Source organism: Brassica oleracea, chromosome C6 (genome assembly GCF_000695525.1).
Source record: "Brassica oleracea var. oleracea cultivar TO1000 chromosome C6, BOL, whole genome shotgun sequence".
NCBI lineage: Eukaryota > Viridiplantae > Streptophyta > Magnoliopsida > Brassicales > Brassicaceae > Brassica > Brassica oleracea.
The window spans coordinates 30,077,177-30,090,969 of NC_027753.1; the positions used below are offsets into that span (position 1 = coordinate 30,077,177).

At 36.9% G+C, this 13,793-nt stretch overlaps 1 non-coding gene across 1 annotated transcript; it reads right to left on the reverse strand.

Moving 5' to 3' along the window:
• Nucleotides 1-6,838: 6,838 nt before the first annotated feature.
• Nucleotides 6,839-6,912, reverse strand: TRNAI-AAU. The gene has a single exon. It is a non-coding gene; the product is annotated as a tRNA-Ile (tRNA).
• Between the last annotated feature and the right edge of the window lie 6,881 nt (nt 6,913-13,793).

The following is a 13,793-nucleotide window of genomic DNA, read 5'->3' on the forward strand; positions in this document are numbered from 1 at the left end:
TAGCTGTTAGCAATGGACAGATAAAATTAATGGTCAACAAAAGTTACAACAGTAGAATAAGTGGTCAAGATAGCAGTAGAATAAATTAAAATATTTGTAGTTTTTGTTTATTTGTTTTTTGGAACCTTTTTTCTATTGATTGTAGTTTTTATTTGTTTCTTTCAATTATCAATGGACAGATAAAATTAGTGCAACTGTTGCATAAATGTAATTTTTCAACAAGAGTTGTTAGGTTAAGCATATTTTTGCTTCACAGAAAAGCATCGTAACGGCAACACCAACGACTTTAAGAATAACTTTGCTTTCACATATATTTATTTCGTAAATCTATCATTCAACACCAACGACTAATTGGTCCAGTGACTAAAATCTTAAGTTACAAGATTTGAAATCATTTATTCAAATCATGCATGTTGAGATAGATTTATTTTCTAATTGAGAATTATACTATATGGTCGAGACCACTAGACCTAATGAATATTTGTTATTCATTTTATTGTATGACTTTAAGCGGAGTCAAGTAGTATTCCCATAGTTGAATTTGTGTAACAAACTAAAAAAAATATCTGGTTTTTTTTTTCTCAACTCCAAACTTTAAGTCTAATTTTAATCCATGATTTTTTGTAGTCCTTGATCTTAAAAACAGTTATAGATATTTGATAATAGTCAATGTGATGTTGATGAACACAAGATATTATTGAAGATAAGAGAAGGGTGTTGTAATCAATCACCAAAGATATGAAATGAGTGGTTTGGTTCTGAAGTCGTAACATTTCTTCTCCTATCGCTTTTGAATTTAGTTTTTAACTATCTTTTGTAGAAGAAACTACAGTTTTGAAAATAAAACTCACTCTCTCCTTAATCTCTCCAACTTCTCTCTAAACGTTCTTCAAAACTTCATCTCCGTTTACCGGCTCCGGCTGCTTCCTCAGAGCCGGAGTCTGTTGACTTAACTTAAGCTTGAAGTTATCTTATTATTATCCTAATGAGTTTAGGATTTGAATATCCTGATTTGTAGTTATCTAGTTAAGCTTATCCTAATGAGTTTAGGAAACTATGACTTAATATATAAGAAGCTACCATGATGTGGTAGAGCTTATCGTGTGTTGAGAGCTTTTAGTTTTTGAGGTCTTTCTAAAAGCAATAAAAGAGTTCTTGAGTTTGAGATTGATCGTTGAGTTACGGTTACTACTTGATTTCTATATTTGGTATCAGAGCCTAAACTATTAAAATCAAGAAGACGTTGAGAAGAGAAGACAAGCATGACGGATCTATGTATAGCTACATACAAATCAAAGGAGAATGGTTCCCCCAGGATCAAGTGTCCGATGCTCACCACCACCAATTACACAGTTTGGAGCATGCGGATGAACGTGTTGCTCAAAGTTCATAAGGTGTGGGAATCAATTGATCCAGGAAGCGACGACAGAGACAAAAGCGATATGGCTCGAGCGTTCTTATTTCAATCAATTCCTGAGAGTTTAGTTCTTCAAGTTGGTACTCTAGATACCGCAAAAGAAGTTTGGGATGCGATCAAGACCAGGCATGTAGGGGCAGACAGGGTCCGAGAGGCAAGGTTACAAACACTTTTGGATGAGTTCAATAGATTGAAGATGAAGGATACGGAAACCATTGATGAGTTCTCTGGAAAAATTGCTGAGATTTCTTCAAAATTAACGGCTTTGTGAGAGGTTCTCGAAGAACCGAAACTAGTAAAAAAGTTTCTCAGTAGCTTGCCGAAGAAGAAATACATTCATATCGTAGCTGCGCTTGAACAAGTCCTTAACCTAAACACAACAGGCTTTGAGGATATTGTGGGAAGGTTAAAGGCTTATGAAGAGAGAGTTCAAGATGAAGATCAGCAAGAGGATCAAGGGAAACTCTTGTACACTAATACCGACTCTCAAGGGCAACAAGAAGGCTACGGTAGAGGACGAGGTCATGGCGGTCGTTATAACAATAGAGGACGTGGAAGAGGACGTTATAATGGTGGTAGATCTAACTGGAGACAAGGAGGTGATTGGACTCAAGGGAGAGATGCGTCTAAAGTGGTCTGCTACCGCTGTGATAAAACAGGACACTATGTATACGATTGTCCTGATCGCTTGCTTAAACTACAAGAAACACATGAGACAGAGAATGATAGCACACATGAAGCTGAGGAGCTAATGGTACATGAGTTAATTTACCTCAATGAAGAAAAGGTAGTGCCAAGCAAGTTCGAGACTCAATCTAGCGCTGACAATATTTGGTACTTAGATAATGGAGCCAGCAACCATATGACAGGGAACCGAGACTATTTCAAAATCATAGATGAGTCTGTTACAGGAAAAGTTCGTTTTGGGGACGACTCAAGGATAGATATCAAAGGGAAAGGATCGATTCTTTTCGTTACTAGCGATGGGAAACGGAAGTCGTTGGCTGATGTGTACTATATACCTGAGTTAAAAAGCAACATAATCTCTCTTGGTCAGGCAACAGAATCTGGCTGTGATGTCATAATGAGAAACAAGTATCTAACACTTCGTGATCGACAAGGTAACCTGTTAGTGAAATCATTGAGGTCTAAAAATAGACTTTACAAAGTCGTGATGGAGGTGGAAGGAGCAAAGTGTCTCCAGCTTGAGAAGATTAGCGACTCCACACTATGGCACACTAGACTTGGACATGTTGGTATGGATTCTATGAAAGCAATGGTAAGCAAGGAGATCGTTACAGGAATTCCAAAGATGAGTATAGAGAAAGAAACTTGTGCGTCATGTCAGCTGGGAAAACAAACAAGAGGCTCGTTTCCTAAAGCTACAACCTATCGTGCTCAACATGTTCTTGAACTTATCCACGGTGATCTCTGTGGACCTATCTCACCATCAACAGCTGGAGGAAGCAGATACATACTTGTTTTGATTGATGATCATTCAAGATACATGTGGTCGATTTTGATAAAAGAGAAGAGTGAAGCTTTTGAACGTTTCAAAGTGTTTAAGAGTTTGGTTGAGCAGGAAACTAAAGTCACCATCGGAACATTACGTACAGATAGAGGAGGAGAGTTTATGTCTCGAGAGTTTCGGAGTTTTTGTGATAATCATGGGATCAAAAGGCACATGACTGTGCCATACTCTCCACAGCAGAATGGAGTAGTTGAGAGACGAAACAGGACACTTATGGAGATGACGAGGAGTATAATGAAACACATGAACATGCCACACTACTTATGGGGAGAAGCCGTGAGACATTCAACCTATCTGATTAATAGGTTAGCTACAAGGACACTGAAGGATCAGTCACCTTATGAATGTTTTAAAGGAAAGAAACCGAATGTAAGACACATTCGAGTCTTTGGATGTACCTATTATGCTAAGCGTGATACTCATCTTCTGAAGAAACTTGATGATAGATCCAGAGAGTTGGTGCATCTAGGAGTTGAACCGGGTTCAAAGGCCTATAGATTGTATGATCCAAGAAGCCATAAAGTAGTGGTTAGCCGAGATGTTGTTTTTGATGAAAACAAAGCGTGGAGTTGGAACAAAGTTAGGAAGAACTCGACTGAAGTCACCCTTGAGCTTGAGTTTCCAGCTCTAAATGTCGAAGAAGAAGATAAATCCGAGACTGAAGAGTCTACATGTGACAAGGAGGAAGAAGAAAGTGACGGAGGAGATGATAGCGAAGCAGAAAATTCCGAGACTCCAATACTAAGGAGATCAACGAGAACGAGTACAAGGCCAGGATATTTAGATGATTATGTTCTCAAGATAGAGGTACTCGAGACAGAGAGGATTCTGTTACTCATCAATGAAGAGCCTTGGGACTGGAACGAGGCTAGAGTAGAGAAGGTTTGGAGAGAAGCATGTGAAGATGAGATCACATCCATAAAGAAGAACAAGATGTGGACACTGGTTGATCTTCCGTCAGGATGTAAAGCTATTGGTTTGAAGTGGGTTTTTAAACTAAAACGCAATGCAGATGGGAGTATAAGCAAGCACAAAGCAAGACTGGTAGCTAAAGGCTACGTGTAGCGTCAGGGTATTGATTACGAGGAAGTATTTGCTCCTGTTGCGAGACTAGAGACTGTTCGAGTTATCATTGCTTTGGCAGCATCAAATGGATGGGAAGTTCATCATCTGGATGTCAAAACCGCATTTTTACATGGAGATTTAGTTGAAGAAGTTTATGTATCTCAACCTGATGGTTTCAGAATAAAGGGAAGTGAGGAGAAAGTTTACAAGTTACATAAAGCTCTTTATGGACTAAAGTAAGCTCCAAGAGCTTGGAACATCAAGTTGAAATCAATTCTAAAGGAGTTAAACTTCAGTAAATGTTCAAAGGAGCCTTCTCTGTTCAAGAAGAGAATGAATAGGCATCATCTGCTAGTTGCCGTGTATGTAGATGATCTTTTGGTAACAGGATCAAGCATAGAAGTCATAAGAGAGTTTAAGGCTGAGATGGCGGCAAAATTTGAGATGACAGACCTTGGTAAGCTTACCTACTACCTAGGAATCGAGGTGATTCAGTCTGAGTATGGAATTGTGTTGAAACAAGAACGATATGCAACCAAGATCTTAGAGGAAGCAGGGATGAATGAATGTAATGCAGTACAAGCTCCCATGGATTCCGGTGTAAAGTTTTCAAAGGCAGAGGAGGAAGAGGACGTTAATGAAATAGAGTTTAGAAAGAGTATCGGGTGTCTCAGGTATTTGATTCATACACGCCCTGATCTCGCTTACAGTGTAGGCATCTTGAGTAGATATATGCATAGTCCTAAGGTATCACACGCAGTGGCTCTGAAGCAAGTCCTTAGGTATATCCGAGGTAGTTATTCTCTTGGTTTGTTTTACAAGAGAGAGCATGAGAAAGGACTTGTGGGATACAGTGATAGCAGCTACAATGTAGATCCTAACGACGGAAGAAGCACAACTGGTTATATTTTCTACTTCAATGAATGTCCGGTCTCATGGTGTTCTATGAAACAAGAAATTGTAGCTCTTTCGTCGTGTGAGGCTGAGTTCATGGCAGCGACAAAAATGGCTAAGCAAGCCATATGGCTTCAAGAGCTTCTAGGCGAGATTGTGGATGAGCCTAGCAAAGCAATGATACTGATCGACAACAAGTCTGCTATTGCCTTGACTAAAAATCCAGTATTTCATGGTAGGAGCAAGCATATTCACAAACGGTTTCATTTCATTAGAGAATGTGTAGAAGATGGACTGGTGACCGTGAAACATGTAGCTGGTAAAGAGCAAAAAGCTGATATCTTGACTAAGGCACTTGGGAGATGTAAGTTCAAGGAGATGAGAGACTTCATTGGTGTTCAAGAAGTGAAGGAAGAAGACATCAAGCTTAAGGGGGAGAATGTTGACTTAACTTAAGCTTGAAGTTATCTTATTATTATCCTAATGAGTTTAGGATTTGAATATCCTGATTTGTAGTTATCTAGTTAAGCTTATCCTAATGAGTTTAGGAAACTGTGACTTAATATATATAAGAAACTACCATGATGTGGTAGAGCTTATCGTGTGTTAAGAGCTTTTAGTTTTTGAGGTCTTTCTAAAAGCAATAAAAGAGTTCTTGAGTTTGAGATTGATCGTTGAGTTACGGTTACTACTTGATTTCTATAGAGTCAGATTTCGTTTTAAGTTTTATGTTTCGTTTCGCCTTTGGTTTTCATTGGATGGTTTGCATGTTGATTTTGATGGTGATAAGCTTAACCTTCAGATCTGTCCTTGATATGTTTTGTGTTAGCTTGCTTTGAAGTTCTGGATCTGCAAGAATTACGGTGGAGGTTTGTCTTCAAGTTGCATGCGTCTCATCTCCTTTGCTGATGTCTTTGACTGCTCTCCATTTTGATCCTTCATCCGATTGCTTCTCAATCTGATGTTTGAATGGTTTTGTGGCGATTCGCTCCCTGTCTACAATTCAGAGGTCCGATCGAGTCCTCGTCTCTCACTTGCTTCATCAAAGGTATCTCCTTGTCACTCCTTTATCGAGTCTGACACTGCCGTCTCCAGAAAAAAAAAGAACGATGGATTATGTTCTCCGGTTGAAGCTTAGGTTCTTTGGCTAACTTGTTATGCTTATTCACTATGGAAGGTCTCATGTTCTTTTTCAAAGATACGCTTGGAGTGTGGTGTTTATTAATTTGGAGCTTTCTTCCTCTTAGTTTTAGCTTCCTTTTATCCTTGCTTTAGCTTTAAACTTTTTAATCACCATGTAAGTTTTATCTAGTTTGTGTTAATCTGTTTCCCTTGGTGAGGGCTTTGTTTCCGGAGAACCTGTTTCTGCCGGCCTAAATTCCGAGAAAATTTTTTATTTTCGCCGGCTTTGATGTTGATCATTGTACTTGCTATATAACACTCTGTTTGATATACTCCCTCCGTTTCATAATATAAATAGTTTTGGCTAAAAGCGCGAAGATTAAAAAAATTATTATGTTTTTAAAAAGTATTTTATAATAAATAGATTAGATATAATTTAACTAATAAAAAATAAGTCTATTTAATTTGATTGGTTACACTGTATTCAATAAATGTAAAAGTTACCTAAAAATACGAAAATTACTTACATTTTGAAACCAAAAAAAAATTTCCTAAAACTACTTACAAAATATGAAACGGAGAGAGTAATCTTTAGTGTTAAAAAAGAGAGAAGAAACTACAGTATGTGTGTGGGAGAAAAAGACCAAGCTACAATGTGTCTTTAATCACGCCAGCTTATCAACATTTATTATTTTCGTGCAATCATTACGGAAACTTTACTTTTCCTTGCCTCGGAACACAGTGGTTTTCAATTTCTATATAATTAATAAAAAGCGTGGATGAGAGAAGGCAACGTGCTATGAAAAATATGGCCTATTCAGGTTTCGAACCTGTGATTTTCGCGTTATTAGCACGACGCTCTAACCAACTGAGCTAATAGATCTTCAAATATGTTGTTAATTATTACTTATACAAACTATAATTCACATCTAGTGGTCAGCTTACTAGACTTTTACCTACAGTTTGGGGTTTGGATCAGAACTCCGAAGCTTCCAAAGCCACTTAACCCAGATAAATAATATATGTATGTATCAACAAACAACTTTTTTTTCTTTTTCGCAACACTGAGAAATTTAAATAATGGTACCTTTCCTACATTTCGAGTTCTAAGGATATATATTCGTTAGCTATATATAAATATGAACAAAAGATTGAGGATGTTGGTTTTTATCTTTTTTATATATTGATATTTGTTTTTATATATTTTACATATGTCACCATATAATTTGAATATTGGTTATCTAAATACTTTTAGGTTTCTACTCATAGTAATTGAACCCGAATCAAAATGAGTACTATAGTTACTTTTGGCTATTTTGAGGTTTTTTTTAGTTTGGATACAAAATACCCTAACCGTAATATGGCTAATTTTAGTTATTTAGATATTTTTGGGTTCATATACATCAAAACCGAACACATCCTAACATAGAAAGACCCGACTCGAAATCCACTCGAAAATTTATAATACCCGAACAAAGTCTAATTTCAAAACCCGATCCTCGAAAGAAACGATTACCCAAATGGGTACCCGAATACTCATACATAACTAATAATGTAAACAAATAAAAAATATATTTGTTAACCGTTTTAATTCTTTTCACAAATGTATCAATTTCAATCAAACACGCCGGGTTATTATGTTAACATGTAAAATAAATGTCAAATTATTGTAGTAAAGACAATTAATGAAATAGTTAATAAAAGTGAAAATGAATGTAAAAGATGTAATAAAACATTTAAAATAGGTAAGTTATGTTTGATACTTTGTAATAATTAAATACCATCAAATTAATTAGAAAAAATAAATGAAGTGGTTAGAATTAGTTAAAAAAGAATGAAAATTTGTAAAAAACTAATTTAAAATAGGCAAGTATTTTTATGATGGGAGCAATTAATGTCGAAAAGTATATTCAACTGAAGTGATGATGGGAGCGATGAATCTTCGACGAAGTCTATCACCTTTACATGTTTGAGTGTGAAGCTCTGATTTGAGCAGTGTAATGCATGAAGACCCTCCAATTCCCTGATGTAGTATTCGCTACGGATTGTTCTCAACTGGTGAAAATGTTGTCGTCACCTAAAGAATGACCAGCTCTTTCTACGCATGGAAGAATATCGACGCAGTATGACTTTTTCCTAACTTTCGGATCAAACATATTCTAATAGCTCAAAACCTCATGGCGGACAAGCTTGCACGTGGTGTGAGGAGTTCTCTTTCAGCTATGCTTTATGTCGATTTTATTCCTTCTGTTTGGCTTTCCAAACCGATAGGTCCAATTACTTAGTTTAGTTGATGTCGTAAAAAAAGGCAAATATCATGGTAGTGAAATACTTTACGAACACTTCCAGTTTACCTCTCATTCAATGCATGCATTAAGTATGATTTAACTTTTAAATATATATAGATTACCACTGTAAAATCCTATAAAGGAAAAAAATATTATTTTGCACTATTGAGAACTTAGTAGGAATATAGAAATTCCCAAATTAAATCCCCAAATGAAATTCTCTAATTGAATAACAAAATCATCAAATATAACAGAATAACAGAAGAACACATAAATTAAAGCTTAGGTTTATAAGAAAAAGGGAAGATTCAAGATGAAGAATAGAATAGAGAGGACCAGACTTAGATTCTTGTTTGTCCTCATACAATGTCAAGTATCAAGAACATGGCGAAAGGTTTGAAAGTGTGGCAACTCTCCTATTCCCAGCAACCATACTTTAACCACGAATCTTTGAACCATATAAACAGTAAAACTAGGATAACACACTCTTACCAAAACCCCACTGACTGTTGTTCAAGATCGGCTTCATACTCCACATCTCAAACCTGTAAAAGCTACACTTTCCAGACAAAGCTCCTTACATTCAATTAAGAGTAGCGTGAGCTTCTCATCACATGCACTATTCAGGGTAGACAGTCTAGGTGTGGAACATGCTATTTAATGGTGGAGTTAAAAGTGTTTAAGGGCTACCATTTTTTTTTGTAGAAGATGCAGAATATCGCGCAAAACTGCAAGAGAGCATAGATCCATTGATGTCCACAGCCTCTACTCGTTTTTGCTTACTCTGGAACGACTGCTCCGTTTTGGATCAGCCATCTGGATGCTCATATCATCTGGCTGCTCTCCAATCTTTCAACTTGGTACCCACTCTTTTGCTTGACCTTCCCAGTGGCCCATGTTTCTTTGATTTCTTCCCCTTCCCCATCACCTTCCCAGCTTTCTCACATCTCAGCTCTGTTGCATTACAGTGCTCAATCCTAGGATTCATCGCATTCTTTCCAGGAAGCATACTTTGCTGCCTCTTAATACTCTCAGCTGTTTGGGCAAGCTGAACATCAATTATCTTTATGTGGTTGCTCACAGTATCATACTTTGTATTCAGCTCGGTGAACATGTTGTCCATCCTGGTGTTGATGTCTGTAGAAACATGATTCAATGCCTTACCCTGAATTTACATACCATGCAACAGCTGTTGCATCATAATACCCAGACCCTTCAGCTCATCTGGTTGACTGTTCCCGGTAGCTGGAACAGCTTACCGATTGTTCTGGTTTTGAATCTTCCCGGTCGTAGCTTACTCCATGCTGAAGACGTGCCCTTGGTTGTTTTTTCAGTAGCTGATCAACCTTGGCAGTCAGCTCATCTATCTTCTGGATGTCGGAACTGTTCCCTTTCTTGGAGCAATCACTCTCCTCTTTCTTATTAGCTGAGCTAGTAGCCATGTTCTCAATCAGCTTAAACGCTTCATCAGTGGTCTGAGTCATGAAGTCTCCATTGCTCGAATAGTTTAGAGCACCTTGGTATTTCCAGTCCACTCCATCATAGAAAATTTCCAAGAGGTAGTCATCATCAAATCCATGGTGAGGACATTCTCTGCGATAGTCATTGAGGCGCTCCCATGCGTCGCAGAAAGGCTAATCAGTGAGCTGTCTAAAGGAGGTGATATTGTTCCTCAGTGCAGCTGTTCTCACCTTAGAGTAGAAATGACTGAGGAACGTTGATCGAACCTGTTCCCATGAAGTGAGAGAGCCGGTAGGGAGAGAGTTCAACCACCGTGCAGCTTTTCCATCAAGAGAGAATGGGAATAACATGCACCTGATGTAGTCTGGTGGAACACCATTCACGCGAGTAAAACTGCAGATTTTTTCGAAGCTCTCAATATGCTCCATTGGAATTTCTGTAGAGAGACCAGAGAGCACCTTTCTCTGTACTAGACCGATCAAAGAAGGCTTGATCTCGAAGTCCTGTCTAAGGCAGGGTGGAAGAACTATGGCAGAACGAGTAGTAGGGATGTTGCAAGGAAGGTTTCTCTGCTCGATTGGAGCAGCATGCTCCAGCTGTTCCTGCTAATGTTGGGTAGCTTGTTCCTGCGTTTGAATGGTCTGCTGCAACTGTTGCATCTGCTGCTGCATGAATTGCATTGCTGCAGCGAGATCATCCTGATTGGCGTGATCACCCAAAGTGGTGTCGGTTTGCCTTGGTTGTTGACGATTTGTTCTTTCTAACCTTGCTAGCTCCTGGTTGCTAAATGTAAGTAACTCTCCTTGTGCGTTTCTCCGAGTATGTCTACTGGTCATGCACCTGGAAAATTAGTTGTAACAAAAAGGATAGAGCAAGTTAGAGTTCTTAGACTAAATAAATAACCAAAAAAATAAAGGTAAAAAGATGGTCCCCGGCAACGGCGCCAAATTGATGTTACGTGTATACGCAAACCAATTAACATAATGTGCACACTACCACAATCAAATGGTATGTCGATGTAGCGCTTTAGGATCGAATCCACAGAGACCAACGATTACACTTTATTTCTATAGGATCAATATCAAGCTGAAACATATGGGGGTTAAGATTTGAGGGTTTTATGAGAAGCAAGTAACAAGATTAATTAAAGTATTCAGATGATTAAAATGCTAGCCTAGGGTGGTTTGATCGGGTGTTAAGCAAATGTGAGCCAAACAATTATTCAAGTTCAATTAAGAGCGAGTTTAGAACTCGGATCACTCAGATAGAACAGTCCACTGTCGTGGTACTACTCCCTATGCTGATCGATCTTGATACCTAAACTCTCGTTTGGATCAAGACGCGACATCAAGCAATAGAGATCAAGTCCGATATCTTCACAAACCACCCTAATATCTACTTTCGCTGATTATGGATGCAATGCTCATTCATAACAGATCTAGCAACCTATTATACGGTTAATGAACAGGTTAAACCTAGGATCTAACATTAAGCGGCCAGTTTAATGCAAGCAATAAGAACAGTAATGAATAAAGACAATCGATTTATAATTTATTCATGTTTAGCTCAAAGATCTAACACCCTAACACCCTAGACTAAGCAAGTTGACTACTCAACCATGAACAGAGAAAACACAGAGACAATAGATGAAGAAAACATGTTGAATCAATAATGAAATAAAATAGGGTTCAGGATTCTTCTCAAGAGTGTAGAGATCCTTCTCCCTTTACAAAATAGCAAAATCACAATATGAAAAGCTCTAGAGTTGTTTCTCTCTGAAAAAGAAGCGTACTATGTCTAAAAGAATAAGAAAAGATATATTTGCAGGTCTCTGACGGCCAATGAGGAAAAGGGGAAGCCCTAGGTAAAATCCCAAAATATTTAGAACTTCCTTAAAAATCTCTGCCGCTGGAGCAGACACTCGGGTGTTCCACGCGATCGGGAACAACCATCAAGACTGTTCTGCGTGAAAATCACCAAATTGCACTCTTTTCTGCCTCTTTTGTTCCAGCTGGTCAATCTTCCATCCAATGCAACTACATACATGTAATGACTCGAAAAGTATTAGGAAAACTCGATAAAGACTTGAAAATCAATTAAAAAGCATATATACAAGATGTCTAAAACACCATATATATTGATTTTGATCACAACAAGCCCATTCTAGTAATGAAATTCGTATTCTTAGCAAAACAAATATTGATTTTGATCTGATATGGGTTTTTTCAACATCAAAATTTATATTCAGTATAAATAGTTAAATATAATGACCATTTTATTAAAAAGAGTTATATTGAATAAAAAAAGTTACTTGAGAAATTTTTCACTCTCAAAGATTATCTCGGCATTTGATTCTTATATATTTCTGCTATCTGTTATTATATATTGGATTTTTAACGTTAAAACCTCTTAATTAAGTTTGTTTTGGGTAAAAACCCTCAAACTAAGTATTTAATCACTACAGAAAATAAGGGTAGTAATAGCGGACGGAAAACAGTATGAGGCATATATAATAGCGCTTCCTTAGCCGCTCTGACAGCGCCCGTTATAATAAGTCCGACAGTTTTAATAGCGGTTTTTGTTTATACTATAGTTAACCATACAACGATAGCAAATGTTTCGTGTCATTAATTTTATTTTTAATTATCTGAAAATTTATTAAAAATAATTATTAAAAAAACAATTAAAAAAATTACACCTAATCATAATTCATAATTAAATAATTCAAATGAAATAGGAAATTAATTCATAATTAAAAATTAAATTTTATTTATTAATTAAAATCAGTATACAAGTAATTAAAAAACAAATTAAACCAAAAAAAATTAAAACATTAAACCAAAACATAATTAACCTAAACCTAATCTAAGCCTCTGCCTGTCGACAAAAAAAAAAAATCTAAGCCTCTGCCTACAACCCTAATTCCTCCGCCTCTAGCCTCCAGCCTCCAGCCTCAAGCCTCGAGAGCATCCGCCTCCAGCCTCCAGAGTGCTGCGTCGCATCACCACAGAAAAAACAGAGCAAGAGTTATGTTATGTTCTTGAATCACCAGCCCTTTGTCTTCTCGTCTCGAGCCATGCTTCTTCTGATATGAAGTCGGTGGCGAGACCACCACCACCAAGCTTCTTCAGCCTCCTCCACTTTATTTATCTGAGAAAAACGCAAAACCAGAATCAGAACACTAGGATAGAGAGAGAGACAGAGAGATAGAGAGAGAGAGGTTACCGGTACAAGATAAGAACTTTGTCCCAAATAAATAAAACACACCCGCAGAGCTGTAGTTGTAACGACGATGAACTGTGGTGGAGACGAAGACGGGGTTTGGTGGTGACAAGGCTTAGTGGTGATGAAGATAGAGATTAGAGAGACAAGATCTGTGAGATTAGGAACTGTGGTTGTAAGAACGAACTGTGGTGGAGACGAAAACGAGGTTTGAATCTCGTTGTTCTTTGTTTCAGAGAGAGAGAGAGATAGAGAAAGAAGAAAGTGAATAAGCGTGAGAGAGAGGGGGAGAGAAACAAACACAAAAAATTTAATCTGAACCTTTCAAAATATCTAATCTATGGTTAAGATTATCAATCCAAGCACAACTTTTTTTAAACCAATAGAAAAAAATAGTGATGATAAATACAAGAGTGATTTTGGACTTTTGATACAAATTAATCAATTGTCAAAAAAACAATACAAATTGTCTTCTTATTTATTTATAACTATTATAAAAATTATTTAAGTTTTAAATAATTTGGTATAATAATTTAAATTTTGAAATCTACATTTTTTATTTGAAATTTTAATTTATTTACAGAAATATAATTCATTTAAAAATTAAAATTTAATGTTTTAAGATATATGTTAAAATGATATATGTGGTTTAGGGGTTAGGGTTAAGATTTAGGATTAAGTATATGATTTGAGTTTTAGAATATACTTGGAGTTAAAATTTAAATTTTCTATTATAAGTTTGTAAATATTGGATTTATGATTTTCTATGTAGAGATTAAGGTTGGGGGTTAAG